Below are 27,400 nucleotides of genomic sequence, written 5' to 3'. Positions count from 1 at the left end.
CAGATACCTCTTCGTCATACGGAGCGACAAATCCCAATCTTGATTTGTGCCAACCCGACAGACACTTTCAGATATACCTGTAGTGTACCTTTATAGCCACCCAGTTACGTTGTGACGTTTGGCACACCCAAAGAATTCCTACGGTATCGGGAGTTGCACAATCTCATGGTCTAAGGAAATGATACTTGACATTAGAAAAGCTTTAGCAGATGAACTACATGATCTTGTGCTATGCTCAGGATTGGGTCTTGTCCATCACATCATTCTCCTAATGATGTGATCCCATTATCAACGACATCCAATGTCCATGGTCAGGAAACCGTAACCATCTATTGATCAACGAGCTAGTCAACTAGAGGCTCACTAGGGACATGTTGTGGTCTATGTATTCACACATGTATTACGATTTCCGGATAACACAATTATAGCATGAACAATAGACAATTATCATGAACAAGGAAATACAATAATAACCTTTTTTTATTGCCTCTAGGGCATATTTCCAACAGTCTCCCTCTTGCACTAGAGTCAATAATCTAGTTCACATCACTATGTGATTGTAGTGAATCCAACACCCATGGGGTTTGATCATATCTCGTTTGTGAGAGAGGTTATTAGTCAACGGGTCTGAACCTTTTAGATCCGTGTGTGCTTTACAAATCTCTATGTCATCTTGTAGATGCAGCTACCATGCGCTACTTGGAGCTATTCCAAATAACTGCTCTACTATACGAATCCGGTTTACTACTCAGAGTCATCCGGATTAGTGTCAAAGTTTGCATCGACGTAACCCTTTACGACGAACTCTTTTACCACCTCCATAATCGAGAAAATTCCTTAGTCCACTAGTTACTAAGGATAAGTTTGACCGCTATCATGTGATCCATTCCTGGATCACTCTTGTACCCCTTAATTAACTCATGGCAAGACACACTTCAGGTGCGGTACACAGCATAGCATACTGTAGAGCCTACGTCTAAAGCATAGGCGACGACCTTCGTCCTTTCTCTCTCTTCTGCCGTGGTCAGATCTTGAGTCTTACTCAATGCTCACACCTTATAACACAGCCAAGAACTCCTTATTTGTTGATCTATTTGAACTCCTTCAAAATCTTGTCACGGTATGTATTCATTTGAAAGTACTATTAAGTGTTTTTGATCTATCCTTATAGATCTTGATGCTTAATGTTCAAGTAGCTTAATCCAGGTTTTCCATTGAAAAACACTTTTCAAATAACCCTATATGCTTTCGAGAAATTCTACATCATTTCTGATCAAGAATATGTCAACAACATATACTCATTAGAAATTCTATAGTGCTCCCACTCACTTATTTGGAAATACAAGTTTCTCATAAACTTTGTATAAACCCAAAATCTTTGATCATTTCATCAAAGTGTATATTCGAACTCTGAGATGCTTACTCCAGTCCTTAGTAGGATTGCTGGAGCTTTGCATACTTGTTAGCATCTTTTAGGATTGACAAAAACCTTCTAGTTGTATCACATACAATCTTTCCTCAAGAAAATTGTCGAGGAAACAATGTTTTGACATCCTATCTGCAAGATTTCATAAATAATGTAGTAACTGCTAATACAATTCCAACAGACTCTTATCATCGCTACGAGTGAGAAAGTCTCACCGTAGTCAACTCCTTGAACTTGTCGGAAAACATCTTAATTAAAGTCAAGCTTTCTTAATGGTGATACTTACCATCATTGTCCGTCTTCCTTTTAAAATCCATCTGTACCTAATAGACTTACAGCCATCAAGTAGTTCTTCCAAAGTCTATACTTTGTTTTCACACATGGATCCTCTCGGATTTTATGGCCTCGAGCCATTTGTCGGAATCCGGGCCCACCATCGCTTCTCCATAGCTCGTAGGTTCATTGTTGTCTAGCAACATGACCTCCAAGACAGGATTACGTACCACTCTGAAATAGTACGCATCCTTGTCGACCTATGAGGTTTGGTAGTGACTTGATCCGAAGTTTCATGATCACTATCATCAGCTTCCACTTCAATTGGTGTAGGCGCTATAGGAACAACTTCCTGTGCCCTGCTACACACTGGTTGAAGTGACGGTTCAATAACCTCATCAAGTCTCCACCATCCTCCCACCCAATTCTTTCGAGAGAAACTTTTCCTCGAGAAAGGACCCGTTTATAGAAACAATCACTTTTGCTTCCGGATCCGAAATAGGAGGTATACCCAACTGTTTTGGGTGTCCTATGAAGATGCATTTATCCACTTTGGGTTCGAGCTTATCAGGCTAAACCTTTTTCACATAAGCGCCGCAGCCCCAAACTTTTAAGAAATGACAGCTTAGGTTTCTCTAAACCATAGTTCATACGGTGTCATCTCAACGGAATTACGTGGTGCCCTATTTAAAGTGAATGCGGTTGTCTCTAATTCCTAACCCATAAACGGTAGTGGTAATTTGATAAGAGACATCATGGTATGCACCACATCCAATTGGGTGCAGCTATAATGTTCGGACACACCATCACACTATGGTGTTCCAGGCGGCATTAGTTGTGAAACAATTTCCACAATGTCTTAATTGTGTGCCAAACACGTAACTCAGATATTCATCTCTATGATCATATCATAGACATTTTATCCTCTTGTCACGATGATCTTCAACTTCACTCTGAAATTGCTTGAACCTTTCAATAATTCAGACTTGTGTTTCATCAAGTAAATATACTTAGAATCTACTCAAATCATCTGTGAAGTAAGAGCATAACGATATTCACTACGTGCCTCAGCACTCATGGGATTGCACACATCAAATGTATTACTTCCAACAAGTTGCTCTCTTGTTTCATCTCACTGAAAACGAGGCCTTTCAGTCATCTTGCCCATGTGGTATGATTTGCATGTCTCAAGTGATTCAAAATCAAGTGAGTCCAAACGATCCATCTGCATGGAGTTTCTTCAAGCGTATAAACCAATAGACATGGTTCGCATGTCTCAAACTTTTCAAAAAATGAGTGAGTCCAAAGATCCATCAACATGGAACTTCTTCATGCGTTTTATACCAATATGACTCAAATGGCAGTGCCACAAGTATGTGGTACTATCATTACTATCTTATATCTTTTGGCATGAACATGTGTATCACTACGATCGAGATTCAATAAACCATTCATTTTAGGTGCAAGACCATTGAAGGTATTATTCAAATAAACAGAGTAACTATTATTCTCCTTAAATGAATAACCGTATTGCGATAAACATAATCCAATCATGTCTATGCTCAACGCAAACACCAAATAACAATTATTTAGGTTTAACACCAATCTCGATGGTAGAGGGAGCATGCGATGCTTGACACATCCACCTTGGAAACACTTCCAACACATATCGTCATCTCACCTTCAGCTAGTCTCCGTTTATTCCGTAGCTTTTTATTTCGAGTTACTAACACTTAGCAACCGAACCGGTATTTTAATACCCTGGTGCTACTATGAGTACTAGTAAAGTACACATTATAATGTATATCCAATATACTTCTGTTGGCCTTGCCAGCCTTCTCATCTACCAAGTATCTAGGGTAGTTCTGCTTCAGTGACCGTTCCCCTTATTTCAGAAGCACTAAGTCTCGGGTTTGGGTTCAACCTTGGGTTTTTTCACTAGAGCAGCAACTGATTTGCCGTTTCATGAAGTATCCCTTTCTTGCCCTTGCGCGAAACTAGTGGTTTTACTAACCGTCAACAATTGATGCTCCTATTTGATTTCTACTTTCGCGGTGTCACGAATAGCTCAAGGATCATCATATCTATCCCTGATATGTTATAGTTCATCACGAAGCTCTAGTAGCTTGGTAGCAGTGACTTTGGAGAACCATCACTATCTCATCTGGAAGATTAACTCCCACTCGATTCAAGCGATTGTAGTACTCATACAATCTGAGCACATGCTCAATGATTGAGCTTTTCTCCTTAGTTTGCAGGCTTAAGAAACTTGTCAGAGGTCTCATACCTCTTGACGTGGGCACTAGCCTGAAATCCCAATTTCAGTCCTTGGAACATCTCATATGTTCTGCGATGTTTCAAAAACGTCTTTGGTGCCTCAATTCTAAACCATTTAGCATTACGCACTGAACTATCATGTAGTCATCAAAACGTGTATGTCAGATGTTCGCAACATCCACAACCGACGCGCGAGGTTCAGCACACTGAGTGGTGCATTAAGGACATAATCTTTGTGCGTAGCAATGAGGACAATCCTCAGTTTACGGACCCAGTCCGCATAATTGCTACTATCAACTCTCAACTAAATTTTCTCTAGGAACATATCTAAAACAGTAGAACCAAAGCGTGAGCTACAACATAATTTACAAAGACCTTTTGACTATGTTCATGATAATTAAGTTCATCTAATCAAATTATTTAATGAACTCCCACTCAGATAGACATCCCTCTAGTCATCTAAGTGATACATGATCCGAGTCAACTAGGCCGTGTCCGATCATCACGTGAGACGGACTTGTCATTGTCGGTGAACATCTTCATGTTGATCGTATCCACTATACGACTCATGTTCGACCTTTCGGTCTCTTGTGTTCCGAGGCCATGTCTGTACATGCTAGGCTCGTCAAGTCGACCTAAGGGTTTTGCATGCGTAAATCTGGCTTACACCCGTTGTATGCGAACGTTAGAATCTATCACACCCGATCATCATGTGGTGCTTCGAGACAACGAACTTTCGCAACGGTGCACAGTTAGGGGGAACACTTTCTTGAAATTTTATGAAGGATCATCTTATTTATGCTACCGTCGTTCTAAGCAAATAAGATGTAAAAACATGATAAACATCACATGCAATCAAATAGTGACATGATATGGCCAATATCATTTTGCTCCTTTTGATCTCCATCTTCGGGGCGCCATGATCATCATCGTCACCGGCATGACACCATGATCTCCATCATCGTGTCTTCATGAAGTTGTCTCGCCAACTATTACTTCTACTACTATGGCTAACGGTTAGCAATAAAGTAAAGTAATTACATGGCGTTTTCATTGACACGCAGGTCATATAATAAATTAAGACAACTCCTATGGCTCCTGCCGGTTGTCATACTCATCGACATGCAAGTCGTGATTCCTATTACAAGAACATGATCAATCTCATACATCACGTATATCATTCATCACATCCTTTTGACCATATCACATCACACGGCATATGCTGCAAGAACAAGTTAGACGTCCTCTAATTGTTGTTGCATGTTTTACGTGGCTGCTATGAGTTTCTAGCAAGAACGTTTCTTACCTACGCAAAAGCCACAACGGTGATATGCCAATTGCTATTTACCCTTCATAAGGACCCTTTTCATCGAATCCGATCCGACTAAAGTGGGAGAGACTGGCACCCGCTAGCCACCTTATGCAACAAGTGCATGTGAGTCGGTGGAACCTGTCTCACGTAAGCGTACGTGTAAGGTCGGTCCAGGCCGCTTCATCCCACGATGCCGCCGAATCAAGATAAGACTAGTAACGGTAAGCAAATTGAACAAATCATCGCCCACAACTACTTTGTGTTCTACTCGTGCATAGAATCTGCGCATAGACCTAGCTCATGTTGCCACTGTTGGGGATTGTTGCAGAAATTAAAAAAATTCTACGCATCACCAAGATCAATCTATGGGGAGACTAGCAGCGAGAGAGAGGGGAGTGCATCTTCATACCCTTGAAGATCGCGATGCGGAAGCGTTACAAGAACGCGGATGAAGGAGTCGTCCTCGCAGCGATTCAGATCGCGGTTGATTCCGATCTAAGCGCCGAACAACGGCGCCTCCGCGTTCAACACACGTACAGCCCGGGGACGTCTCCTCCTTCTTGATCCAGCAAGGGGAGAGGAGAGGTTGAGGGAGAGCTCCGGCAGCACGACCGCGTGGTGGTGGAGCTTGCAGTTCTCCAGTAGGGCTTCGCCAAGCACTACTACGGAGGAGGAGGTGTTGGGGAGGGAGAGGGCTGCGCCAGGGGAAGGGGTGCGGCTCCCATGCGCCTCCCCACTATATATAGGGGTGGAGGGGGCTGGTTACTTGCCCTCCAAGTCCATTGGGGCGTTGGCAAAGGTGGGGAAAAGAAATCCCATCATTTCCCTTCCCCACCGATTGTTATCCCCATTTTTTAGGGATCTTGATCTTATCCCTTCGGGATATGATCTTATTCCTTCTAAGGGGGGATCTTGGTGCGCCTTGACCAGGGGTGTGGGGCCTTGCCCCCACTACCCACGTTCATGTGGGTCCCCCCATGCAGGTGGGCCCCACTCCGGAACCTTCTAGAACCTTCCCGGTACAATACCGAAAAATCCCGAACATTTTCCGGTGGCCAAAATAGGACTTCCCATATATAAATCTTTACCTCTGGACCATTCCGGAACTCCTCGTGACGTCGTGACGTCCAGGATCTCATCCGGGACTCCGAACAACATTCAGTAGCTGCACACTAATTCCCATAACAACTCTAGCGTCACCGAACCTTAAGTGTGTAGACCCTACGGGTTCGGGAATCATGCAGACATGACCGAGACAGCTCTCTGTCCAATAACCAACAGCGGGATTTGGATACCCATGTTGGCTCCCACATGTTCCATGATGATCTCATCGGATGAACCACAATGTCGGGGATTCAATCAATCATGTATACAATTCCCTTTGTCAATCGGTACGTTACTTGCCTGAGATTCGACCGTCTGTATCCCAATACCTCGTTCAATCTCGTTACCGGCAAGTCACTTTACTCGTTTCATAATGCATGATCCCGTAACTAACTACTTAGTCACATTGAGCTCATTATGATGATGCATTACCGAGTGGGCCCACAGATACCTCTCCGTCATACGGAGCGACAAATCCTAGTCTTGATTCGTGCCAACCCGACAGACACTTTCAGATATACCTTTAGTGTACCTTTATAGCCACCCAGTTACGTTGTGACGTTTGGCACACCAAAGAATTCCTACGGTATCCGGGAGTTGGACAATCTCATGGTCTAAGGAAATGATACTTGACATTAGAACAGCTTTAGCAGACGAACTACACGATCTTGTGCTATGCTCAGGATTGGGTCTTGTGCATCACATCATTCTCCTAATGATGTGATCCCGTTATCAACGACATCCAATGTCCATGGTCAGGAAACCGTAACCATCTATTGATCAACGAGCTAGTCAACTAGAGGCTCACTAGGGACATGTTGTGGTCTATGTATTCACACATGTATTACGATTTCCGGATAACACAATTATAGCATGAACAATAGATAATTATCATGAACAAGGAAATACAATAATAACCATTTTATTATTTCCTCTAGGGCATATTTCCAACACGATGTGGTTTTATGTTTTAATTAGTGTTTGTGCCAAGTAGAACCTTTGGGAAGACTTGGGTGAAGTCTTTTTGATCTTGCTGTAAAAAACAGAAACTTTAGCGCTCACGAGATTAGCTGCAACTTTTTACTGGAGAGTGCTATTTAGTTGATTCTTTTTGAACATGATTAATAGATAAATTCCTCACGTCCAGGAAATTATTTAAAAAAAATTGGAGTTCCATAAGTATGCGTTTGATACAGATTACTACAGACTGTTCTGTTTTTGACAGATTCTGTTTTCATTGTGTTGTTTGCTTATTTTGATGAATTTTTGAGTAGTATCGGAGGGTATGAACCATAGAGAAGTTGGAATACAGTAGATATTACACCAATATGAATTTAGAATGATTTCACAACAGTACCTAAGTGGTGATTTATTTTCTTCTACTAACGGAGCTTACGAGCTTTCTGTTGAGTTTTGTGTTGTGAAGTTTTCAAGTTTTGGGTAAAGATTCGATGGACTATGGAATAAGGAGTGGCAAGAGCCTAAGATTGGGGATGCCCAAGGCACCCCAATGTAATATTCAAGGACAACCAAGAGCCTAAGCTTGGAGATGCCCCGGAAGGCATCCCCTCTTTCGTCTTCGTTCATCGGTAACTTTACTTGGAGCTATATTTTTATTCACCACATGATATGTGTTTTGCTTGGAGCGTCATTTTATTTTATTTAGTTTTGCTTTATGTTTGAATAAAATACCAGGATCTGAAATTCTTAAATGTTAGAGAGTCTTCACATAGTTGCATAATTATTCAACTACTCATTGATCTTCACTTATATCTTTCGGAGTAGTTTGTCATTTGCTCTAGTGCTTCACTTATATCCTTTTAGAGCACGGCGGTGGTTTTATTTTGAAGAAATAGATGAACTCTCATGCTTCACTTATATTATTTTGAGAGTCTTTATAACAGCATGGTAATTTGCTCTGGTTATGAAATTAGTCCTAATGTGATAGGCATCCAAGATGGGTATAATAAAAACTTTCATATAGAGTGCATTGAATACTAAGAGAAGTTTCATACTTCATGATTGTTTTGAGATATGAAGATGGTAATATTAGAGTTGTGCTAGTTGAGTAATTGTGAAATTGAGAAATACTTGTGTTGAAGTTTGCAAGTCCCGTAGCATGCACATATGGTAAACGTTGTGTAACAAATTTGAAACATGAGGTGTTCTTTGATTGTCATCCTTATGAGTGGCGGTCGGGGATGAGCGATGGTCTTTTCCTACCAATCTATCCCCCTAGGAGCATGCGCGTAGTGCTTGGTTTTTGATGACTTGTAGATTTTTGCAATAAGTATGTGAGTTCTTTATGACTAATGTTGAGTCCATGGATTATACGCACTCTCAACCTTTCATCATTGCTAGCCTCTTCAGTACCGTACATTGCCCTTTCTCACCTTGAGAGTTCGTGCAAACTTCACCGGTGCATCCAAACCCCGTGATACGATACGCTCTATCACACATAAACCTCCTTATATCTTCCTCAAAACAGCCACCATACCTACCTATTATGGCATTACCATAGCCATTCCGAGATATATTGCCATGCAACTTTCCACCGTTCCATTTATTATGACGCGCTTCATCATTGTCATATTGCCTTGCATGATCATGTAGTTGACATCGTATTTGTGGCAAAGCCACCATGCATATTATTTCATACTTGCCACTCTTGATTCATTGCCCATCCCGGTACACCGCCGGAGGCATTCATATAGAGTCATATTTTGTTCTAGTATTGAGTTGTAATCATTGAGTTGTAAATAAATAGAAGTGTGATGGTCATCATTAATAGAGCATTGTCCCAAAAAAAAGGCCAAAAAAAAGAGAGAAAGGCCCCAAAAAAAGAGAAATAAGAAGGGACAATGCTACTATCCATTTTCCACACTTGTGCTTCAAAGTAGCACCATGGTCTTTACGATAGAGAGTCTCTTGTTTTGTCACTTTCATATACTAGTGGGAATTTTTTATTATAGAACTTGGCTTGTATATTCCAACAATGGGCTTCCTCAAATGCCCTAGGTCTTCGTGAGCAAGCAAGTTGGATGCACACCCACTTAGTTTCTTTTGTTGAGCTTTCATACATTTATAGCTCTAGTGCATCCGTTGCATGGAAATCCCTACTCCTTGCATTGACATCAATTGATGGGCATCTCCCTAGCCTGTTGATTAGCCGCGTCAATGTGAGACTTTCTCCTTTTTTGTCTTCTCCACATAACCCCCATCATTATATTCTATTCCACCCATAGTGCTATATCCATGGCTCACGCTCATGTATTGCGTGAAAATTGAAAAAGTTTGAGATTACTAAAGTATGAAACAATTGCTTGGCTTGTCATCGGGGTTGTGCATGATGAGAGCATTTTTGTGTGACGAAAATGAAGCATAGCCAAACTATATGATTTTGTAGGGATAAGCTTTCTTTGGCCATGTTATTTTGAGAAGACATAATTGCTTGGTTAGTATGCTTGAAGTATTATTATTTTATGTCAATATTAAACTTTTGTCTTGAATCTGATGGATCTGAATATTATTGCCACAATAAAGAAGATTACATTGATAATTATGTTAGGTAGCATTCCACATCAAAAATTCTGTTTTTATCATTTACCTACTCGAGGACGAGCGGGAATTAAGCTTGGGGATACTTGATACGTCTCCAACGTATCTATAATTTTTTATTGTTCCATGCTATTATATTATCCATCTAGGATGTTTTATATGCATTTATATGCTATTTTATATGATTTTTGGGACTAACCTATTAACCTAGAGCCCAGTGCCAGTTTTTGTTTTTTCCTTGTTTTTGAATTTTACAGAAAAGGAATACCAAACGGAGTCCAATTGACCTGAAACTTCACGGAACTTATTTTTGGACCAGAAGAAGGCCATGGAGTAAAAGAGTTGGGCCAGAAGAGTCCCAGGCTGCCCATGAGGGTGGGGGGCGTGCCGACCCCCCTGGGCGCGCCTCCCTACCTCGTGGACAGCCCAGAGACCCCCCTGACTTGTTCCCGACGCCAAAACCTCTTATATATACAGAAACCCCCAGAACATAACCTAGATCGGGGGTTCCGCTGCCGCAAGCCTCTGTAGCCACCGAAAACCAATCTAGACCCGTTCCGGCACCCTGCCGGAGGGGGGAATCCCTCTCTGGTGGCCATCTTCATCATCCCGGCGCTCTCCGTGACGAGGAGGGAGTAGTTCACCCTCGGGGCTGAGGGTATGCACCAGTAGCTATGTGTTTGATCTCTCTCTCTCGTGTTCTTGAGGTGGTACGATCTTGATTTATCGCAAGCTTTGCTATTATAGTTGGATCTTATGATGTTTCTCCCCCTCTACTCTCTTGTAATGGATTGAGTTTTCCCTTTGAAGTTATCTTATCGGATTGAGTCTTTAAGGATTTGAGAACACTTGATGTATGTCTTACATGTGCTTATCTGTGGTGACAATGGGATATTCACGTGATCTACGTGATGTATGTTTTGGTGATCAACTTGCGGGTTCCGTAAAATTGTGAACTTATGCATAGGGGTTGGCACACGTTTTTGTCTTGACTCTCCGGTAGAAACTTTGGGGCACTCTTTGAAGTACTTTGTGTTGGTTGAATAGATGAATCTGAGATTGTGTGATGCATATCGTATAATCATACCCACGGATACCTGAGGTGACATTGGAGTATCTAGGTGACATTAGGGTTTTGGTTGATTTGTGTCTTAAGGTGTTATTCTAGTACAAACTCTAGGATAGATCAAACGGAAAGAATAGCTTCGTGTTATTTTACTACGGACTCTTGAATAGATCGATCTGAAAGAATAACTTTGAGGTGGTTTCGTACCCTACAATAATCTCTTTGTTTGTTCTCCGCTATTAGTGACTTTGGAGTGACTCTTTGTTGCATGTTGAGGGATAGTTATATGATCCGATTATGTTATTATTGTTGAGAGAACTTGCACTAGTGAAAGTATGAACACTAGGCCTTGTTTCCTAGCATTGCAATACCGTTTACGCTCACTTTTATCAATATTTACCTTGCTGTTTTTATATTTTCAGATTACAAAAACCTATATCTACCATCCATATTGCACTTGTATCACCATCTCTTCGCCGAACTAGTGCACCTATACAATTTACCATTGTATTGGGTGTGTTGGGGACACAAGAGACTCTTTGTTATTTGGTTGCGGGGTTGTTTGAGAGAGACCATCTTCATCCTACGCCTCCCACGGATTGATAAACCTTAGGTCATCCACTTGAGGGAAATTTGCTACTGTCCTACAAACCTCCGCACTTGGAGGCCCAACAACGTCTACAATAAGAAGGTTCTGTAGTAGACATCAGTAACTCACGGCCCGTCAGGGCCTGCACGAAATCGGCCCAACAACGTCATGTGGGCCGTCGAATATAACACTAGCCCGTTTCACTTTCGGCCCATGTATGGCCCACGACGTCTTTTGGCCCATATGAGGCCTTCGTATCTTTAGGCCGTTTAGAGGCCCACGGTTACTCTAGCCCGTAATGAACAGTAAATTTCTTTGTACCCGTTAACGGCCCATGATTCACATGGGCCGTTTCCAGCCCGTGTTAGCTTTCGGCCTACTGACGGCCCATACGTTCTTGGGCTCCTTTCCGGCCCTCGATTACTTTCGGCCCGTTACTGGCCTGTAACCCTAATGGGCCAAATTCGACCCATGGCAAGAGTCGGCCCGTTTCTGGTTTGTTAACCCGTTGCGCCGTTTCCAGCCCATCCTATATTCTGGCCCATTAACGACACGTTATGCCTGTGACAGAATTAAGCATTTGCTATCCTCCGGCCTGTTAACGGCCCGTTACCGTGCTGGGCCGATACCAATTACGCCCGTTTACGGCCCATTGATGACCCACAAGTATAGGGGATCTATCGTAGTCCTTTCGATAAGTAAGAGTGTCGAACCCAACGAGGAGCAGAAGGAAATGACAAGCGGTTTTCAGTAAGGTATTCTCTGCAAGCACTGAAATTATCGATAACAGATAGTTTTGTGATAAGGTAATTTGTAATGGGTAACAAGTAATGAAAGTAAATAAGGTGCAGAAAGATGGCCCAATCCTTTTTGTAGCAAAGGACAAGCCTGTACAAACTCTTATATGAAGGAAAACGCTCCCGAGGACACATGGGAATTATCGTCAAGCTAGTTTTCATCACGCTCATATGATTCGCGTTCGTTACTTTGATAATTTGATATGTGGGTGGACCGGTGCTTGGGTACTGCCCTTTCTTGGACAAGCATCCTACTTATGATTAACCCCTATTGCAAGCATACGCAACTACAAAAGAAGTATTAAGGTAAACCTAACCATAGCATGAAACATATGGATCCAAATCAGCCCCTTACGAAGCAACTCATAAACTAGGGTTTAAGCTTCTGTCAGTCTAGCAACCCATCATCTACTTATTACTTCGCAATGCCTTCCTCTAGGACCAAACAATGGTGAAGTGTCATGTAGTCGACGTTCACATAACACCACTAGAGGAGAGACAACATACATCTCATCAAAATATCGAACGAATACCAAATTCACATGACTACTTATAGCAAGACTTCTCCCATGTCCTTAGGAACAAATGTAACTACTCACAAATCATATTCATGTTCATAATCAGAGGGGTATTAATATGCATAAAGGATCTGAACATATGATCTTTGACCAAATAAACCAACTAGCATCAACTACAAGGAGTAATCAACACTACTAGCAACCCACAGGTACCAATCTGAGGCTTTGGGACAAAGATTGGATACAAGAGATGAACTAGGGTTTTAGAGGAGATGGTGCTGGTGAAGATGTTGATGGAGATTGACCCCCTCCCGATGAGAGGATCGTTGATGATGACGATGGTGATGATTTCCCCCTCCCGGAGGGATGTTTCCCCGGCAGAACAGCTTCGCCGGAGCCCTAGATTGGTTCCGCCTCGTGGCGGTGGTGTTTCGTCCCGAAAGCTTGCTTATGATTTTTTCCAGGGTAAAAGACTTCATATAGCAGAAGATGGGCACTGGAGGCCTGCCAGGGGGCCCACGAGGTAGGGGGCGTGCCCAGGGGGTAGGGCGCTCCCCCACCCTCGTGGATGGTGGGTGCCCCTCCTCTGGTTGATTCTTTCGCCAGTATTTTTTATTAATTCCAAAAACTGCCTCTGTGAAGTTTCAGGACTTTTGGAGCTGTGCAGAATAGGTCTCTAATATTTGCTCCTTTTCCAGCCCAGAATTCCAGCTGCCGGCATTCTCCCTCTTCATGTAAACCTTGTAAAATAAAAGAGAAAAGGCATAAGTATTGTGACATAACGTGTAATAACAGCCCATAATGCAATAAATATCGATATAAAAGCATGATGCAAAATGCACGTATCAACTCCCCCAAGCTTAGACCTCGCTTGTCCTCAAGCGGAAGCCAATAACGAAAAATATGTCCACATGTTTAGAGATAGAGGTGTCGATAAAATAAAATACGGACATGAGGGTATCATGATCGTTCTTATAACAGCAACATATATATATATATATAGTCATATGATTTCTTATGCTAAAGTAACAATCTATTCACAATGTAAAGTATGAATCAGAAACTTCATTGAGAACCAACAAACTATAATTTCAGTCACTGAAGCAATTGCAATTTATCATAACATCGGAAAGAGTCAATATAAGAGCTTTTCAGCAAGTCCACATACTCAACTATCATTTAGTCTTTCATAATTGCTAACACTCACGCAATACTTATGGGTATGGAGTTTTAATCGGACACAGAGAAAGATAGGGGCTTATAGTGTTGCCTCCCAACCTTTTACCTCAAGGGTAATGTCAACAATAATAATTCATGCTAACTTACATCCAATTGGATATATATATATATATATATCAGGATCTTTCCAACACAATGTGCTTGCCAAAGGATAAAATGTAAAAAGGAAAGGTGAAGATCACCATGACTCTTTGTATAAGGTATAAGACAAGAATAAAAGATAGGCCCTTCTCAGAGGGAAGCAGAGGTTGTCATGTGTTTTTGTGGTTGGATGCACAAGATCTTAATGCGAAAGAACGTCACTTTATATTGCCACTTGTGATATGGACCTTTATTATGCAGTCCGTTGCTTTTATTGCTTCCATATCACAAGATCGTATAAAGCTTATTTTCTCCACACTAATAAATCATACATGTTTAGAGAGCAATTTTTATTGCATACAACAATGACAACTTACTTAAAGGATCTTACTCAATCCATAGGTAGGTATGGTGGAATCTCATGGCAAAACCGGGTTTAAGGATATTTGGAAGCACAAGTAGTATCTCTACTTGGTGCAAAGAATTTGGCTAGCATGAGGGAGTTAGGCAAGCTCAACATGTTGGATGATCCATGATGATATACTTTATTTCGGATATAAGAAAACATAACTCATTACGTTGTCTTCCTTGTCCAACATCAACCTTGTAGCAAGTCATATTTTAATGAGTGCTCACAATCATAAAAGATGTCCAAGATAGTATATTTATATGTGAAAACCTCTCTTCCTTTATTACTTCCTATTAATTGCAACGATGACCAAAACTATGTTTGTCAACTCTCAACAACTTTTATTCATCATACTCTTTATATGTGAAGTCATTACTCTCCATAAGATCAATATGATCTCTTTACTTCTTTTTATTCTTTTATTCCCTCAAGACCATAGCAAGATAATCAAGCCCTCGACTCAACATTAATCTTTATTATATATAGCTCACGGACTCGATTACATAGAAGGCTCATAAAGCAAAACTCAAAACTAAATCATACTAAAATTTTATTCTACTAGATCAAGATATTACCAAAAGGATCGAACTAAGAAAAACGGTAAAGATAGGAGTGTGATGGTGATACGATACCGGGGCACCTCCCCCAAGCTTGGCAGTTGCCAAGGGGAGTGCCCATACCCGATACTCAGTTTTCCTTCCTCGGAGGTGGTGATGATGGAGTTGTTGATGATGTAGGCTTGCCATCCCTCTTCCAAGGCATAGGCTCACCATCATAGAAAGATGATCGAGTCTCCGGGATCCTCAAATCTACAGCCAAACTAATCCTCTTGAATCTATATTCATACTCACAGTTTTAATTTTGCAGGTCATAGATCTGGGCTTGGAGGTGCTCGATTTTCTCGTGAAGCTTGAAGATGGCCTCCCCAATGTTCTTGGCATCCATCTTGTGGTTGTTGGTGAACTCCGCGATCATCATGTGGTTGGTGTCGAGTCCGCGTTCCACCATCCCTTGGCACTTGAAAACTTGCTGCTCCATTGCTTCGAGTCTTGTCTCCACGCTTCCGGTCCTCCTGGGTCCCTCAACATCGCGGATGTGCAGCACCCCCTCATGCATCTCAATGGTTTGAGGATGTTGCAGCACTTCCGCGAGGTAGGGGTTGATGACCTTCTCGAAGAACCTGTCCTTGAGGGCACTTGGAGATGTCATGGTGATCTAGATCTGTCAGAAAAATAGCTCGAAACAAAAACAGAGGATATTTGCATGGTACGGTGGTCAAAACCTTCGGGAGATTATATAATAAATTTTTACCAACCAAAAGAAGTATCCTGCAAGAAAACGGAGTCCGGAGGGCACACGAGGTGCCCACGAGGCAGGGGTGCGCCCAGGGGGTAGGGCGCGCCCTCCACCCTCGTGGACGCCTCGTGTCCTTCCCGGACTACTTCTTATTTTCCTATTTTTTTAATATTCCAAAACGGAGAAAAATTGCTATTAGAATTGTTTTGAAGTCGGTTTACTTACCGTACCACATACCTATTCCTTTTCGGAGTCTGAAACGTTCTGGAAAGTGTCCCTTATATATTCCTCCGGGGTTACGGTTTCAATAACATTGGTTTCAACATTTATAGAATTACCTGAGATATAATGTTTGATTCTTTGACCGTTCACCACCTCTAGATTTGTGCCTTCGAAGTTGTTGATTTTTATGGCATCAGAATGATAGACCTCCTCGATAACGTAAGGACCTTCCCATTTAGAGAGAAGTTTTCCTGCAAAAAATCTTAAACGAGAGTTGAATAGCAACACATAATCACCTACATTAAATTCACGCTTTTGTATTCTTTTGTCATGCCATCTTTTAACATTTTTTTAAAATAGTTTGGCATTCTCATAGGCCTGAGTTCTCCATTCATCAAGTGAGCTTATATCAAATAACCTCTTCTCACCGGCAAGTTGAGAGGTAAGTGACATGCTTTTCCATAAACCATTTTAGACGGAGACATACCCATAGGATTTTTAAATGCAGTTCTATAGCCCACAATGCATCATCAAGTTTCTTAGACCAATTCTTTCTAGACCTCTTAACAGTCTTTTGCAAAATTAATTTAAGCTCTCTATTACTAAGTTATACTTGACCACTAGACTGCGGGTGGTATGGAGATGCAATTCTATGATTAACATCACTAGTCGTCAACCCGTGCACCTGCACGAGCTAGTACATTATTTACACATTTACACAAACAAACACAAAGCAAGTATTATATATTGGAAGTGAAAGATGTAGGAATAATACATGAGAAACTTGCATGTTTATTATTTTAAACCACGTGATTTTTGCCCAACCTTAGGACTAAAAGGAAGTACATTCCCTCAAATAGTTACTCATTCATAGTTTCCTTAAATCAGTGCTCGGTTCAATGGTACTAAGCGAATTGCATCATTAAAGACCATTAGAATTGGCCAAAGTTCTACGCCCAGCCGACGTTTACACATGACGTACTATCATACTATAACATATTTCAAAACTTACTTCTACATAGATATATCAATGTGTTCTCCCCTTAGTAAAAAACATAACTAATATATTTTTAGGCATTTAAAAGTTATTTAGTTATATAAATGTCTAATGTAGAGAATAATAATGTTTGAACCAAGGGGGTGTAAACAAAAAAAAATCAGATCACTAATAGAGAAAGAACCTGTATTAAACCATAATTATTCAAGGTAAATATGTTGAAGTTAAGGAGACATAGATAGATAGATACAATGCATGATATGGCAATAGTCATAAATCTACATGTATCGACGTACAACTGCATCATGAGTCCTCAAGATACAGTTCCTAAATCTCAACCACCTTGCCATCTTGAGTGCTACTCGATCATCCATTGTCCTGCAATATAAGTATTTAACGAAAAACTTGGTATATGTATGCAAATACAATGCATCAAAATAGGCAGATCGTAACAACAATATAGACCTCCGATGCTATTCCATGATCTTTTTTCCTACAACATAAATTTGATAAAGTCAAGAATTTAGAATGGAAATATACTGTGCATTAATAATACAAAGATGCTGGCAAAATATATACTGTGATAACTAATGAAGTATATATGTGGAAAGGTCTAGCCCATGTCACTTGATAAAGCGAGCTTTACCATTGGATACAGAGTTCACATTCATGTATGTAGATAAGAGCCTGCAACATATTTATCCTCTAATATGTGAATGCATGGATGTAAGATAGGAAAACGGATTCAATGTAAAAATACGCATGCCTATGCACATCATGGAGATCTTTTCATGATGTAACAAATCAAATTGTAAGTTAGGCACTGGGGAAATTACTCTTGGTAAGGAACAATAGCAGGCAATTTATTTGCCCGTTTTCATAAGCTGATGGTTGCCTCTCTAGATCCACCAAGTGATGTGCTGGAGAGGAACATATCTACTGAGGAGCTTTTTGGGTGTCAGCAACAACCTTTAGGAATAGCATATTCTATAGAAGAGTTAAATAAGAAATAAGAAACTTCATAGATGTATTGCGTATTAAATTACAAATAACAGGGACTTCCTTCTAACTTCAAGAGAAATTGATGTATAGTTAACTGTTTTGTAGTGGGCCATTGCATTTAAAAACATGGTGCGCATAAAATTGTAGCATAATAGAAGTGATCATTAATTAAGTTAAGAATATTACAAAACAATGTTTTACAACAAAGGAGATCAGAAAAAGGCTTCGAGTTTGATTGATATTATGACTGTTGCTTCATGAAGCACCATTAAGTCATGGGAAAACAACAGCCCTCCTTTCATGTCAGACTTGCACTAAGAATATTCCAAATAGACCTCTGGCTTCACTAAATACACTTATTGGTTTAATTCTTAAAAAAAATTAGTCTTCGTAGTATTTATAAAAATTAAATTAATAAAGTAGAGAGAGTTTGAAGATTGTCACTTAAAACCTAAGATACTCTTACGGATAACGTAACTAACTCAGTTCTGAAAAAAGCTTGGAGTCACTCTTATTTGTTTGTCGGCTCGCTCTGGGCAAGGAATGCTTTTTTCGCAATAGAAAAATAGTTGTACATGCTTCACATTTATGAAAAATGAGAATAGTTCGTGCAATTACTTTCTGCTAATTCGCTTGCATAAACTATAAGAGCGTAACTAAACATATACTGAAATCCTTAAACTTTCCGCATCAGATGATTAATAATCCTACATAGACTGGAAATTAAATTCATTTTACTGCATGGTCCTCAAATAGCGAAGCATCAGGCAAGGCCAGATGATCACGATGTACGTACATTAGGGACAACTTTCAACATGATGGAAAAACACAAAATTAGTCCAGTCCAATTACATCAACATGCAGTGCACGTGCAACAAATCTAGCTTGATAAAGTTTTGCTTGTAAAATCTATGTTGTGTCCAGGATATCAGAGATAATATTAATATGATTAAATGTTAACTGCAGCATGAAACTTAATATACATACTTGCTTGCCTTCAGAGTGGGCGCACGAGTAGCAGGCGATGAATGTCCATGGTGTGAATAGATGCGCCATCGGCTCGCAACTCTTTCCCTCAGGATCCTTATAGTCTCATGGATGTTGCCATGGCGGCACCTGTGAGATAGATTTTAATCAGAAAAATAATAATGTCTTTCATAGTTTAGGAAAAGTATTTTTTGCTATATATATCAGAAGGATATTATGCAGCTGATCAGTAGGGTGCAAAAAGGAACATTTAATAAGATAGCCTCAGTCTCTATTGTTGGAAACAATTAGGCTGTTATAAACAGGGTAAAAATATATTGCCTTGGTGTTGTTTCTTGAGAGGAAATAACTATGGGAAGTACTAAAATATGCAAAAGTGGAATATCAGTTGAACTGAAAAATACTCACTGGGTGCCTTGGTGTTGTTTCTTCAGAGGAAAAAACTGTAGTAAGCAGCACGATATAAAATTGTTATTTGGAATATCGATTGAATTAACATATATTCAATAGGCATACAAAAATGGTTTAATTAAACATCAACCAAATGGTGAAGAAACCTTTTTTCCACCATAAATAGAATAGAGACAAAAACAAAAAGATTAATGTATCAGGTAGAGTAAACTGATATATTACTCTTTAACATCTGATATTCTGTAAGATCCAGAAACATGTGTGTATAGTAAGCCTATCAGAAATTTAACATTTATGATGTGAATTATTAGATGCATGATTGGAGATATGCCAGAGAAGGCAGCTCCAGGAGGATCTTACTGGGTGTCAGCATCAACTTTCAGCAATAGTATCTAGACCAGTGCAGTTCATAAATTGAACCACAAACTTTAGATATCTATGGTGAACAGAATTATAATCAGCTGGAAACACTTTCTGGTAGTCTGCCTTCTAACAACAACAAAAAATGATACACACCATGCAAATGGCAAACAATGAATAAAAAAAGTGAGACTTGACTGATACGTCAAGGCTGCTTCATGAAATGTTTTTTTGAGTCTTCAAAAACGAATGTGCATCCTTTCATGTTTGACCAACAATTTTTGACCTGATTGAACTCATCGCCAGTTCAATTTTCTAATGGTCTTCAGAGCTATTAAAAAAGGTGAAAAGTTAAAAATTGTCATTTCAATCCAAGATAACCTTCTGAAACTTAAGAAAAAAGGTAATCACAACATATTCTAGTGAAATGCTTTTGTAGAAATAGCTTGGAATTATTACGACTTGTGATATTTAGTGTCTTGTTCACCTTGTCATACAGTGTCCGTTCATTCCGCTAGCTGATGAATAATAGGAAATTTACTGTAAAATGCTTCACGCATGTAAAATTTAATCCTTGATGCAGTTTTTTATTCTGTGAATCGTGTAGTTCACCCATGCACCTAATCTATGGCTGGAAACTGAATCACATTGAATGATAACTCATCAATACAGAATTATTTGTAGGGAAGAAGAGAATATCTCGGACTAAACTTGCAAAAGAAAAAAAAATATCAGACTGTTTTATCTACCAGATTACATGTCACCAATTTTGTTGAGTATGTAAAATATAGCAGAATGGATACCCTGAAGTAATTGTTATCAACCATCATATATATTAGTTTCCCAGTGCATACTATGTCTATATATGTGTTAAGGACCATTTTTCTATTGTAATAAAAATTGATGGAGGATCACAGAAATAGCAATGGACCTATTAGAGATATATTATGCAATGCACTTGGCACAAATCTGGCTTACAAAATTGCAGAAATAACACTAACAAATAGATACTTCCCTGTTGAGTTGATACAGAGGCGACTGTCACAAAAAAACGGTTTTAAAAGGTGAACAGTTGGGCCAGCAGCAATATTACCTGAAACTTGACATCCTCGTTCAACAAATTTGGCTTGGCATCCTCGTTCTATGTACACATTACCTCAAGCATGGACGGATCAATGATGGGAGCTGGGCAGGGTAAAGAAAGGTCCACTTTGCATAGGTTAGTGTTGTACTGGAAGGAGTACTATTGGATCACCGCCTTCTGCTGAAGCTCCTCTGACGTCTCAGCCGCCACCCATGCGTGCTGCTCGAGGCAGGGCGCGCTGCAGCTCTGCAGCCGCTCCGCAAGGCGGTCGCTCAGCTCGTACCACATGGGCGCCGACACATGCATGGCTCCGTCGTTCCTACCGCCATCAACAGTGAGAGGCACAAGGGCGCTGGATCTTTCAGCGGGCGACCAAGCTAGGATCTGGCAAGGACGGCTGCCAGCACGACTGATTCGAGGCGAGGACTAGTGGCGGGAGAGCAGGCAATGGAGGAGGGCGTGGATCGAGTTGGGGCGGCGTCGTTCCGCATGCCGCCGGCGTCCCGGTGTCCCTGTGGAGGCAAGGCAGAGAGAGGTGAGAGAGGAACAGGGAAGGACGGGAAGATTCAAAGCAGGAGGACGACGCGGCGGCTCCTTCTCGATGGTAAGCTCGCCAGGTGCGATGGATGCTCCGGCATCGCACCAGACGCGGAGGAGTCGAGGTGGCGGCGGGGCTCGCAAGCTCCGGCGGCGCGGCTGCTCGGGCCGAAGGAAAGACGCTATGGATTTTTTTTTCCTTTGTTTTTATGGAACGATACGGCTGGAGTATATGAGCAGGTTGAGTTTTTTTTGGTCGCGAAAGAGATAAAGATTGCTTTAGTTTTTCTTTGAAATTTAAAGATTTGCTTTTTTTGGGAATAATGGATGGGTTAGTAGTAAAACTATAATCGTATTTTAGATGGATTCGTTATTACGACCGATGCAAAAAAGTCGTGGGCTTCCGAGCGTTTTTTTTGCAACGAACCAAAATTTTAAGTGAATCTACACCATAATAGTCTGGTCCCACCAGATTAACGGCTCTAATTTCTAATTAACGTGGTAATTTCTTAGGAGTCTATGATTAGTATAGGTATAGATACTTAGCAAGCATTTTACGAAAGGCATCATAAATAAAATGTGAACCACCATTAGTCATTAAATATCTAGGGACTTCAAACCTCGGAAAAATAACTTCTTTAAGCATCTTAATAAAGGCGTTATGATCAGCACTACTAGTTGGGCTAGCTTCTACCCACTTAGTAACGTAATCAACAGCAACTAAAATATGTGTATACCCGTTATAGAAAGGAAACGGTCACATATAATCAAAGCCCCAAACATCAAATGGTTCAATAACAAGTGAATAATTCATATGCATTTCTTGGCGTCTACTAATATTACCAATTCTTTGACATCCATCACAAGACAAGACAAACTTACGGGCATCTTTGAAGAGAGTAGGCAAATAAAAACCGGATTGCAATACCTTATGTGCAGTTCTATCTCCAGCGTGGTGTCCTCCATAAGCTTTGGAGTGACACTTGCGTAGGATCTGTTCCTATTCATGCTCAGGTACACAACGTCTAATAACATCATCTACTCCTTCTTTATAAAGGTGTGGGTCATCCGAGAAGTAATGTCTTAAATCATAGAAAAACTTTTTCTTTTGTTGGTATGTGAAACTAGGTGGTATAAATTCAGCAACAATGTAATTAGCATACCATGGAGCAGTACGAGAAGCATTTATGACAGCTAATTGTTCATCGGGAAAGCTATCATCAATAGGTAGTGGGTCATCAAGAACATCCTCTAACCTAGACAAGTTGTCTGCAACGGGGTTCTCAGCTCCCTTTCTATCAATAATATGCAAATCAAATTCTTGTAGCAAGAGAACCCATCTAATAAGTCTAGGTTTAGCATCTTTCTTTTCCATAAGGTATTTAATAGCAACATGATCAGTGTGAAGAGTTACTTTAGAATCAACAATATATGGTCTGAACTTATCACAAGCAAATACAACTGCTAAAAATTCTTTTTCAGTAGTAGCATAATTTCTCTGGGCACTATCTAGAGTTTTACTAGCATATTGGATAACATTTAATTTCTTATCAACTCTTTGTCCTAGAACAGCACCTACAACATAATCACTAGCATCACACATAATTTCAAAGGGTAAATTCCAATCAGGTGGCTGAACAATAGGTGCAGAAATCAAGGCTTTCTTAAGTATTTCAAATGCTTCTACACAATCATCATCAAAGACAAAAGGAACATCTTTTTGTAAGAGATTAGTCAGAGGCCTAGAAAATTTTAGAGAAGTCCTTAATGAACCTCCTATAAAAACCGGCATGACCAAGGAAACTTCTTATACCTTTAATGTCCTTGGGACATGGCTTCTTTTCAATAGCGTTAACTTTAGCTTTATCAACTTCAATACCTCTTTCAAAAAATTTATGCCCCAAGACAATACCTTCATTAACCATAAAGTGGCACTTCTCCCAATTCAAGACAAGATTAATTTCTTCACATCTCTACAAAACTCGATCAAGGTTGCTTAAGCAATCATCAAAAGAAGTTCCATATACAGAGAAATCTTCCATGAAAACCACAACAATCTTTTCACAAAAGTCAGAGAATATAGCAGTCATACATATTTGAAAGGTAGCAGGTGCATTACATAAACCAAAAGGCATATGTCTATAAGCAAAGGTACCGAAAGGGCAAGTAAAGGTGGTCTTTTCTTGATCCTCTTTTGACACAGGTATTTGAGAGAAACCGGAATAACCATCTAGAAAGCAAAAATGTGTATGTTTGGATAATCTTTCTAGCATTTGATCAATAAAAGGTAAAGGGTAATGATCCTTTTTAGTAGCTTTATTTAATTTGCAGAAATCAATTACCATTCTATAACCTGTAATAATTCTTTGTGGGATCAATTAATCTTTATCATTAGGAACAACAGTAATAACTCCCTTCTTAGGGACACAATGGATAGGACTTACCCACTGACTATCAGCAACGGGATAAATTATACCTGCCTCCAGAAGCTTTAGTATTTCTTTTCTTACCACTTCTTTCATCTTAGGATTTAACTGCCGTTGGTGATCAACAACCGGTTTAGCGTCTTTCTCCAATTTTATTTTGTGTTGGCATAGAGTGGGACTAATGCCCTTAAGATCATCAAGAGTATATCCAATAGCAGCACGGTGCTTCTTCAGAGTTTTCAATATTTATTTTCTTCATGCTCTGAAAGGTTAGCACTAATAATAACAGGATATATCTACTTTTCATCAAGATAAGCATATTTAAGAGTATCAGGTAATGGTTTAAGCTCAAACACGGGATCACCCTTGGGTGGAGGAGGATCCCCTAGGATTTCAACAGGCAAGTTGTGTTTCAAAATAGGTCCCGTTTTAAAGAATACTTCATCTATTTCCCTTCTTTCATTCATAAACATATCATTTTCATGGTCGAGCAAATATTGTTCTAAAGGATCATTAGGAGGCACGACAATAGAAGCAAGACCAATAATTTCATCTTTACTAGGCAATTCTTTATCATGGGGTTGTCTACGAAATTTAGCAAAATTAAACTCATGAGACATATCCCCCAAACCAATAGTAACAACATCCTTTTTGCAGTCTATCCTCGCATTAACAGTATTCAAGAACGGTCTACCAAATATGATGGGACAAAAGTTATCTTGTGGGGAACCAAGAACAAAAAAATTAGCAGGATATTTAACTTTCCCACACAAGACTTCAACATCGCTAACAATCCCAACTGGTGAAATAGTGTCTCTATTGGCAAGCTTAATTGTAACATCAATTTCCTCTAACTCAGCAGGTGCAATATCATGCATAATTTCTTTGTATAAGGAATGAGGTATCGCACTTGCACTAGCACCCATATCACATAAGCCATGATAACAATGATCTCCTATTTTAACAGAAATAACATGCATGCCTACAACAGGTCTATGTTTATTCTTAGTATCTGGTCTAGCAATTCTAGCAGCTTCATCACAGAAGTAAATGACTTGCCCATCAATATTATCAGCCAAGAGATCTTTAACCATAGCAATACTAGGTTCAACTTTAATTTGCTCAGGGGGTGTAGGTGTTCTAGTATTACTCTTACGAACCACAGTTGAAGCTTTAGCATGATCCTTTATTCTAACAGGGAAAGGTGGTTTCTCAATATAAGCGGTAGGAACAATAGGATCAACATTATAAGTGATAGTCTTTTCTTCAACTTTAATAGGTGCAACTACTTTTAATTCAATGGGAGGATTATATTTAAACCACTTCTCCTTAGGGAGATCAACATGAGTAGCAAAGGATTCACAGAAAGAAGCTACTATCTCAGAGTCAAGTCCATACTTAGTGCTAAATTCACGGAAAACATCGGTGTCCATAGAAGATTTAACACAATCAAATTTAGGTGTTATACCTGACTCCTTACCTTCATCGAGATCCCAATCTTCAGAGTTGCGTTTAATTCTTTCCAATAAATCCCATTTGAATTCAATAGTCTTCATCATAAAAGAACCAGTACAAGAAGTATCGAGCATGGAGCGATTATTGAGAGAAAGCAGAGCATAAATTTTTTGAATAATAATTTCTCTTGAGAGCTCATGATTGGGGCATGAATATAACATTGAATTAAGCCTCCATCAAGCTTGAGCGATGCTTTCTCCTTAGCGAGGCCAAAAATTATATATATAATTGCGATCATGATGAATAAGATGCATAGGATAAAACTTCTGATGAAATTCCAATTTCAATCGGTTGTAGTTCCATGATCCCATATCATCACATAGCCTAAACCATGTCAATGCCTTTCCCTTCAAAGATAAAGGTAAGACCTTCTTGTTGATAACATCCTCGGGCATACCCGCAAGCTTAAATAATCCACAAACTTCATCCACATAGATTAGGTGCAAATCGGGATGTAATGTTCCATCTCCTGTAAAAGGATTAGCTAGTAGTTTCTCTATCATACCCGAAGGAATTTCAAAGTAAACATTTTCAGTAGGTTGAGGAGCAACTCTTTGCTCTATTGGTCGGGGTGAAGATACCCCGAACAAGCCCCTCAAAGGATTATGTTCCATAGTAACAAGGGACAGTAAATTTCAGCACACTATATAAAATTTTCCTTACCAAATTCCACCTACCAAAGGCGCTTCACTCCCCGGCAACGGCGCCAGAAAAGAGTCTTGATGGCCCACAAGTATAGGGTATCTATCATAGTCCTTTCAATAAGTAAGAGTGTCGAACCCAACGAGGAGCAGAAGGAAATGACAAGTGGTTTTCAGTAAGGTATTCTCTGCAAGCACTGAAATTATCGGTAACAGATAGTTTTGTGATAAGGTAATTTGTAATGGGTAACAAGTAATGAAAGTAAATAAGGTGCACCAAGATGGCCCAATCCTTTTTGTAGCAAAGGACAAGCCTGGACAAACTCTTATATGAAGGAAAACACTCCTGAGGACACATGGTAATTATCGTCAAGCTAGTTTTCATCACGCTCATATGATTCGCGTTCGTTACTTTGATAATTTGATATGTGGGTGGACCGGTGCTTGGGTACTTCCCTTTCTTGGACAAGCATCCCACTTATGGTTAACCCCTATTGCAAGCATCCGCAACTACAAAAGAAGTATTAAGGTAAACCTAACCATAGCATGAAACATATGGATCCAAATCAGCCCCTTACGAAGCAACTCATAAACTAGGGTTTAAGCTTCTGTCACTCTAGCAACCCATCATCTGCTTATTACTTCCCAATGCATTCCTCTAGGCCCAAACAATGGTGAAGTGTCATGTAGTCGACGTTCACATAACACCACTAGAGGAGAGACAACATACATCTCATCAAAATATCGAACGAATACCAAATTCACATGACTAGCATCAACTACAAGGAGTAATCAACACTACTAGCAACCCACAGGTACCAATATGAGGTTTTGGGACAAAGATTGGATACAAGAGATGAACTAGGGTTTTAGAGGAGATGGTGATGGTGAAGATGTTGATGGAGATTGACCCCCTCTGTCGGTGTGGAACGACACCTATGGGATCACAAGAATCCCTACTACGGTTGCCGGGGCGCAAGGTTGCAAGAAGAGCAGGATCAGTAGTCAGCACAAGGATCATTTACCCAGGTTCGGGCCGCGAGGATGCGTAAAACCCTAGTCCTGCTTTGGTGGGTGTATTTCAGAGAGTTCTTGAGCTCTCGAACTAGCTGTGGTGAGCGTGTGGTTCGAAAGAGCCGAATCCTTCTCCAGTATGCCATGGGCCTCCTTTTATAGGCGAAAGGGGCTGCCACAGTGGCATACAGGAGGTGGAAAGGCGCACAGTGCTATGAGCTTATCGCTCGTATTACAGGACAAGACGCATTTAATGCGT

General features: G+C 40.2%; 1 long non-coding RNA gene across 1 annotated transcript; it reads right to left on the bottom strand.

Annotated features, from left to right (window-relative positions):
• Nucleotides 1-17,336: 17,336 nt before the first annotated feature.
• On the bottom strand, nucleotides 17,337-22,818 carry LOC120973540 (uncharacterized). The gene is made up of 2 exons (XR_005768599.3): nucleotides 19,562-22,818; nucleotides 17,337-19,282 (listed from the first exon to the last, which is right to left on the bottom strand). It is a non-coding gene; the product is annotated as an uncharacterized lncRNA (long non-coding RNA).
• Nucleotides 22,819-27,400: the final 4,582 nt, after the last annotated feature.

This window comes from Aegilops tauschii, chromosome 2 (genome assembly GCF_002575655.3).
Source record: "Aegilops tauschii subsp. strangulata cultivar AL8/78 chromosome 2, Aet v6.0, whole genome shotgun sequence".
In the NCBI taxonomy this organism is placed as follows: Eukaryota; Viridiplantae; Streptophyta; class Magnoliopsida; order Poales; family Poaceae; genus Aegilops; species Aegilops tauschii.
This window is presented reverse-complemented; position numbering and strand designations above follow the sequence as displayed.